A 7,439-nucleotide genomic window follows, 5' to 3' on the forward strand; every position below is an offset into this window, starting at 1 on the left:
AATAAAAAAAAAAAAAAAAAGTTAAAAATAAAATGCAGCATAATTACTCATAAAATTATTCATTGCTCCACATTCTTAATGTAATTCTTCATGCTAAAATTAAATATCTGGGAATGTATTTAAAGATAATAGATTGAAAATAAATATTTAGCTCTGCTCTCTTTCAAAATCCCAATAAAATGACAACAAAGAGGGTTTTTTCCCTTTAATGGCATGACCCTACAAAGACAAAAAATGGAAGAAATAATAAGCAAATTTTGAAAGCTAAAAAAGTAGGATGAAAAATAACTGTATCAGCAGATGTATGAAAGATAATCGCCAAATTCTAAGCTAGCAGCAGAGAAAGCTGAAAAGGGATACAGTTTGCTTTATGGCATGGCACACACAAAAGACTTTGGAATTAGTGGCTCTGAAAGTGGAGGGAAGGTGAGCTGATAACAAGAAGAATGACTGAAATCTTTTAAAGACGCATTGAGAACCCCACATGGCCTATTCCCACACTATGCAGAAAGGCAACAATTCCTTCCTGGGCCAGGAAAACACTAAGATATATTCTCTAGAGAAGGTAAAAAAGAGTTTCTGAATTAGAAGATACAGTCAAGAAAATAGATATCATACTAAAAATAGGGGGATTAAGTCAAAGTCAGTACTGAATGCTGATACCCACCCACAGCAAACTTCTCCCATTTAGCTTCCAGAACACTCATTAGGCTTAGACCCTATAGGGCTAAGACCAGAAGAATCTTCAATGGGGAACCTAACAAACCAAGAATACTAATATGAGGGCATCCTCAAGCCACAAATGATCATTACAGATCTTCCCTAGTAAACCTCAGTGACAAGTCTTATTCACATGCAAAAAACTTCCAGTCACCTTGATGAAGCCATTCTAAAATATGAAGTTTTCCTCAAAGGGATAAGATTACAAATCCATGAAACAAGAATAACATCAGGAAGAATAAAAAATGATTGATCAAAACCAAGAATAAGTTCTTGAGTTGGTCTTTTTTTTTTTTTTTTCCTTAATTATGATTTGGGTAAAAGTTTATAGACCAAATTCATTTTCCATTCAACAGTTCATACACATTTTGTTTCATGACACTGACTGCAGTCCTCATAGGAGCTCTGCTGACATAATCCCTAAGGCATCTAACTACTAACCAAAAGGCTGGTGGTTCAAACCAACCAGTCACTCCTCGGAAGGAAGACTGGGCAATCTATTTCTGTAGAGATACCACCTCAGACACCCAAGGAGGGGTTGCTATGAGTCAGATCCAACTGGATGGCAGTGAGTTGGGTTTTTTTTTTGGTGCAGTCCTCACAATGATGAATTTGATTTGAAGTGGTAATTGTTCAAGCTGGATGACATATAAAAAAGATCCATCATATTAATTACTTTTCTTGACATTTTCCATAATGTTTTTTCAAACTAGCGCTTAAAAGTTTTATTTATTTATACACTCAGATATAAAAATTCATTGAAAGAAAAACTTGATGGATTCTCCGAGAAAGAAGAGCAAAAGGACTTCCAGGGTCTAAGAGGTGCAATATCTGAATAATAGTGATTCAGACACAGATAACTGAGAAACTGGCAGGGATAAAATAATTAAGGAAAGTGTCACGAAATTTTCTCAAACGTGAAGAAGACAAGTTTCCAGACTGAAGGGGCCCACCAAGAACCCAACAGAACAATCAAAAATTGACCTACATAAAGGGAAATCATATTGACATTTCGGGACACTAGAAAGCTCTGGTGGCATAGTGCCTAAGGCATTTGACTGCTAACCAGAAGGTTGGCCGTTCAAACCCCCCAGCTACTAAGCAGAAGGAAGATTGGGCAATCTACTTCTGTAAAGATTTACAGTCTTGGAAACTCAAAGGGGTTCACCATGAGTCGGAATCAACTCGATGGCAGTGAGTTTGGTTTTTGGGAGCTCTGTCAGCATAGTGCCTAAGGCACTTGACTGCTAACCAGAAGGCTGGCAGTTCAAACCCACCAGCCACTCCTCGGAAGGAAGATGGGGCAATCTACTTCCGTAGTGATACTGCCTCGGAAACCCAAAGAAGGGTCACTATGAGTTGGGTCCAACTCGACGGCACATAACAACAACAACAGAAGAAACAAGAAACTTCTACAAGCTTCCATGGTGGAGGGAGAAAAACAAGTTACAAAACATCCGTTATTAACAAATTGACTTTGGAATGTACTAGAAGATAATGAAGCAACGCCCTCAAAATTTTAAGGGAAAATTTTTTCCAATCCAGAATTCTATTCAGGGAATCAAGTGTGAAGATCAAAAAAAAGATATTTTAGACACAGAAGATCACAAAAATTTCTTTCACAGGGATCCTTTCTCAGAGAAGCTACTAGAGGCAGAGCTTCACCAAAATGAGATTAAACAAGAAAGAGGGAGATGGGAAAATGGCATTGTACCTGTAGTCCACGTTTGTTCCCTCTGGCATCTTAATCCCTGAAAAACTAGGTATAGCAGATAGAAGCAGGGATTCTTTGGTTGTGAACTGCTGAGTAGGAGAGAGGGTGCCAGCTTTAGTGGAGATGGAGAAAGAGAGCAGGTTAAACAGCCAGGGAAAATAAATGAACCTGCCTGGTCAGTGGGAAGACAAAGAGGCAGAGAAGCGGAAAATTCATTACCAATACAAGGGACAGCCACAGAGAGAAGGAGGAAAAAAAAAGTGAGGGGCAGGGAGGTGCAGGGAGGCACCACGGAACCTACAGAAGCTTCAGGGACCCAGATTACCCACACCAGGAGCTTCTGATGGTAACTTGGGGGGCTGAGATGAGTAAGTGAATAACCTTGCTGCAGAAACAGAGCAGAAACCCCCTTGGGTCGGGCTATCACCCAAGTGGGGAGGATTTCATAATGGAGAAGGAGAGGGAGGAAACTTGCTGCAAGGAGGCAGACCCTGGAACAAGCACGCAGTGCAGGGCAGGTTTTCAACTCTTCCACAACCACTTTTTAGCATAGAGTGGAATGGGGTATTGGGTTTTTGTAGCTTTCCAACCCAAGTGGGAAACAGAGGCCCCTTAACTACTGGAGTCTCTGTCAATTTTGAACCACAGGTCTGTGATTGACAGCAAAATGTCATCACTGGTAGCCATCCCAAGCAGACTCAAAACTAACCCCCGGAACCAGCAGCAACCGTAGAATTATGGAAAACGGAGACTTGCTACTGGTGCCTTTTTTTTTCTTTTTCTTTTCTTTCTCTCTTTCCCCCTTCTCCCTCACCTCATCCAACAGAAGAAGCACATTAAGACAACAAACTACTTCCTCATCCCCACTCCAAATCCCCTTCATGACAAATGGAGACCTGCAACATGTAATCAACAGTGATTCCATGAACACAAAAAAAAACTGGAGCACAATCCAGTACATCTAAATTAATAAGCAAAAAGAGTACACATGCTCCACACTTGCAAATATATTTAAACATAAAATCAAAGTGAAACAAATCAATACATAACTAACAGTTAAACACAACTTCAAAATGCCTAGGAAGCAACAGACAACGTCAGATCAAACAAACAAAAAAAAAAAAAAAAAACAGGACAAGACAATAAAAATAAAACCCCAGGATAAAGATTTATCTATCATGGAAAAAGAACAGGCAATAGAATTATCTGAGAAGGAATTTAGAAGATATGTATATACAACTGTACAAGAGCTCAAGGAAATCACAAACAGAATCAAGAAGAACACAGACATTAGCCTGGAAGAATTCAGGAAAACCATTCAAGAACAAAATAACATGATATATGCACAGTCAGAACTCATACAAAAACAGGAGTTAGAAATCCAGGAGATGAACACCAAAATTACAGAGTTAGACAACACAGTGGAAGTACAAAAGAGTAGACCAGAACTGGCTGAAGAAGGTATTTCCCAACTAGAAGATAAACCCCTTGATGCCAGCCTATATGAATAAAAATCAGAACAAAGATTTAAGAGAAATGAAGAGAATCTAAGAGTTATACGGGATGACATGAAAAGAAACAACATATGCCTCACTGGAATACCAGAACAAGAGGTGGCAAAAAAAAAAAAAACCAGAGAAAATTATAGAAGACATACTAACAGAAAATTTACCCCATATCATGAAAGAACAAAAATATATCTATCCAAGAGGCTCAATGAACCCCATACAGGATAGAACCCAAGAGAAAGTCACCAAGACATGTTGTTGTTATTGTTAGGTGATGTCAAGTCATGTCCTACTCATAGTGACCCTATGCATAGCAGAACAAAACACAGAAAAAGATGGAATACTCCCAAATTCATTTTATGAAGCAAGCATAACACTGATACCAAAACCAGGCAAAAATACCACTAAAAAGGAAAACTACAGACCAATATCCCACAAGAACATAGATGCAAAAATCTTCAACAAAATCCTAGCCAACAGAATCTAACAACATATCAAAAAAATAATACATCCTGAGTAAATGGGATTCATACCTGGTACGCAAGGATGGCTCAACATCAGAAAAACAATCAACATAATCCACCACAAAAACAAAACAAAAGAACCATATGATCATATCAATCAATGCAGAAAAGGCATTCGATAAAGTCCAATACCCATTCCTGTTCAGAACTCTCAGTAAAATAGAGATAGAAAGGAAATTCCTCAACATAATAAAGGGCATACACGAAAGACAACAGCCAACATTATTGTTAACAGAGAAAGACTCAAAGCATTCCCCTTGTGAACAGGAACCAGACAAAGATGCTCTCTATCACCACTCCTATTTAGCACTGTATTGGAAGTCCAAGCCAGGACATAAGGCAAGAAAGAGAAATAAAAGGCATCCAAATTGGCAAAGAGGAAGTAAACTATCTCTATTTGCGGATGGAATGATCCTATACATAGAAAACCCAAAAGACTCAGCAAAAAAGTAACTGGAACTAATAGAGAGGTTCAGCAAAGTGGCAGGATACAAGATCAACATACAAAAATCAGCTGAAGTCCTCTATATCAATATAGAAGCTTCTGAAAAAGAAATAAGGAAAACAATACCATTTACAATAGCTATCAAAAAATCTTACCAGAGACACAAAAGACCTATAAAGAAAGCTATAAAATTCTACTACAAGAAAGGACAAGGGAGCTACATAAATGGAAAAACCTGACTTGTTCATGGATAGGAAGACTGAATATTGTGAAAATGACATACTGCCTAAAGCAATTTACACGTTCAATGCAATCCTGACCCAGATGCCATCAACATTTTTCAAGGATATGGCAAAACCACTTATTAACTTTATATGGAAAGGAAAGAGACCTTGGATAAGCAAAACACTACTGAAGAAGAAAAACAAAGTGGGAGGTCTTACACTCTGGGATCTCAAAACCTACTACACAGCCACAGTAGTTAAAACAGCATGGCATTGGTACAACGACAGACAGACAGACCAATAGAACAGAATCAAAAACGCAGAAACAGACCCATCCATCTATGGACAGCTGATCTTTGACAAAGGACCAAAATCCATTAAATGGCAGAGAGATGGCCTCTTTAACAAATGGTGCTGGCAAAATTGGATATCCACCTGCAGAAAAATGAAACAAGACCCAAAGAGATGGAAGCAACCTAAATACCCATCAACAGATGAACGGACAACCAAATTACATTCACACAATGGAATACTAAGCTACACTAAAGAATAATGAAGAATACACGAATCATCTCACATGTATGAATCTGGAGGACATGATGCTGAGTGAAATAAGTCAATCGCAGAAAGACAAATATTGTATGAGCCCCTTATTGTAAAAAGTAAAGGAAAGTTTAGCTTGGGGAAGGAAACTCACTTTGTAGGTTACCAGGAATGGGAAGGAGGCAGACTAGTTGGGGGTCACATGCTGATTTGGGTAAGAGAAGGGACACCGTGGAAAGAGTCTGTGACCAGCATGATAATACTGAGGAAAGGGAGGACACCAAAATGTGCACACAAGATATAGACAAGAGAGGCAAATACTAGTATATGCACAATACCGCATTACCACTAACACCAAACACCAGACTACAGATAAATGCACAGACAACTAAGAAGATCGGATGGGGGTCAGTAAACAGGAATGTACCCTAGACCAGTGACAGATTTAGCTGAAGATAATCTTGCACAGATACCAGTGATACAAAATTACCACAATCATTAAGAAGCAAAAGAAGACAGAGTTGGAATAATCCCTCAGAGATAACCAAACACCTTGGGGGAGAGAACCACAGGGCTTGCCAACTCAGGACCATACTATTGGGGGACACTAGGCTCAACTGGCACAACACAGCATATAAAAATCTTGTTCCACAACCCATTTTGGTTAAGTAGTGACTAGGGTCTTAAAAACGTTCAAGCAGCCATCTAAGATGCAGCTAATGGTCTTCTCTCATCTGAAGCAAAGAAAAGTGAAGAAAATCAAGGGCATTTTGAAATAATTAGTCCAAGGATAAGATGGACCTCACGACCAGAAGATCTAGATGATGCCCAGCTACCAATGCCAACCACATGGGAACAGATCAAAACTGGAGATCCTGGATAGAGTGGGAGAAAAAATGTGGAACAAAACTCAAAAACACCAAAATGATCACAATTACTGGTAGGATGGAGTCTGCTGGGACCCCCAAGAGACTATGGCCCTGGGAAACCCTTCGGGTCTGGGATAGGACTCACTCTCAAGGATTGGCCCTCACCCCAACAGTGGGAAAACATACATGCAGAACACCCAACTCAAGGCGATACATCTACCTACTCTATGGAGATACACACTTGGAGCAAGTGCCATGGGACACCAAAGGGGTGGCATTCACATGGTAGAAAAGCTGGACAGACAGGAATGCACAGTTAAGAAGGGCACAGGGAGGGAGGGTCACGGAGATGGGAGGGGAGCGAAGGGGAGGAGAGTAGGCTAGGGTTAGGGATGGTAATCAGGGCATGAAATCAAATATACATGAACTGCTGAATGTAAAACAAATTCTACTCTGTAAATTTGCACCTAAAGCACAATTAAAAAAAAAAAAAAGAGAGAGAGGAAGCCATGAAATTAAGGAAACAAGAGATCCAACTCAAAACGAATGCTTAGGGAATGGTAAAGGAACAATTTAGGTGACACCTCTGCATCAGCACAGTAAAGCAACCAATCCAGACCAAAACCAGGTCAGAAAGGAGAGCTTTCTCTAGGATGGAACCAGTGGGATACTGATGTGTTTGAAAGTAATGACAGGAGAAATACACAACTAGAAAAGACTGTCAATCAGCTTATTAAAAACAAGCAAATGAGGAAAAAAAGAAAATTGTTAGCTTCCGGGAAAACCAAAAGCTGGAGAAGAAAATTATCATTTAAACAGTAATATATTATACATACATCAGCCATGTCTAAAAAATGTAAATAATGACTACTGATCATCATAAATTATATAA

The 7,439-nt window shown here is 39.2% G+C and overlaps 1 protein-coding gene across 1 annotated transcript in view; it reads right to left on the bottom strand.

The window, feature by feature from the left end:
- Positions 1-7,439, bottom strand: part of LARS1 (leucyl-tRNA synthetase 1) — a 107,604-nt gene that overhangs the window by 61,199 nt on the left and 38,966 nt on the right. The window lies entirely within an intron of this gene.

This window comes from Orycteropus afer, unplaced genomic scaffold (assembly GCF_000298275.1).
Source record: "Orycteropus afer afer isolate SDZICR_OR568_19922 unplaced genomic scaffold, OryAfe1.0 scaffold00238, whole genome shotgun sequence".
NCBI lineage: Eukaryota > Metazoa > Chordata > Mammalia > Tubulidentata > Orycteropodidae > Orycteropus > Orycteropus afer.